Raw genomic sequence first — 689 nt, 5'->3', positions numbered from 1 at the left:
GAGGGCTCCAACCCCTCCTCCATTGCCTCCTCTACCTCCGCTTCCAACGGGACCGCAGACTCCGGTACCTGTCAAGCCTCCACCGGTTCCGCCCAGGTCAGTCTCGTTACCCAGGCTTCCGACCCCTCCCAAGAAGACTCCTAAGTCTAAGGAACCGCCTAAGCCCAAGACGTCCGCCCCGGGGAAACCGGCTGAACGTCCCAGGCCCAGGAGATCGAGGTCTCGCTCCAGGAAGAGAGAAAGATCTAGGAGCAGACACAGGTCCTCCACGAGATCCAGGCATCGCCATAGGAGGCATAGGTCCAGGTCCCGTTCCACCTCTAGGACCCGTTCCTATTCGCCTACTCTGTCAGACTCCCCGGAGACTAGGGTGTCTCCGATCGATGACATCGGTACGTTCCAGGAGGTTCTCCTGAGGGGCGCTGCGAAGCTGGGTATCACGGTGACGGCTCCTACACCTACGACGTCCGTGATATTCGAGACTTTGCACAAGAAGCACCTGTCTCGCCCTCTACTGCCGTTGGTGCCAGGGCTGGTTGAACCTGCTGAACAGCTTTTTCTTACGCCAGCAGTGGTGAAGTCCGCTCCCTCCAGGCTTCTAAAGAAGTACAGGGCCCCTGACTCGGACCCGGCCTTCCTACGGCTGGATCCTGTACCCGACTCAGTGATAGTGACGGCGGCCAGGAAGC

The sequence above is a fragment of the Lissotriton helveticus genome, chromosome 7 (assembly GCF_964261635.1).
Source record: "Lissotriton helveticus chromosome 7, aLisHel1.1, whole genome shotgun sequence".
In the NCBI taxonomy this organism is placed as follows: domain Eukaryota; kingdom Metazoa; phylum Chordata; class Amphibia; order Caudata; family Salamandridae; genus Lissotriton; species Lissotriton helveticus.
The sequence above is the reverse complement of the archived record's forward strand: the minus strand, read 5'-3'. Positions refer to the sequence as shown.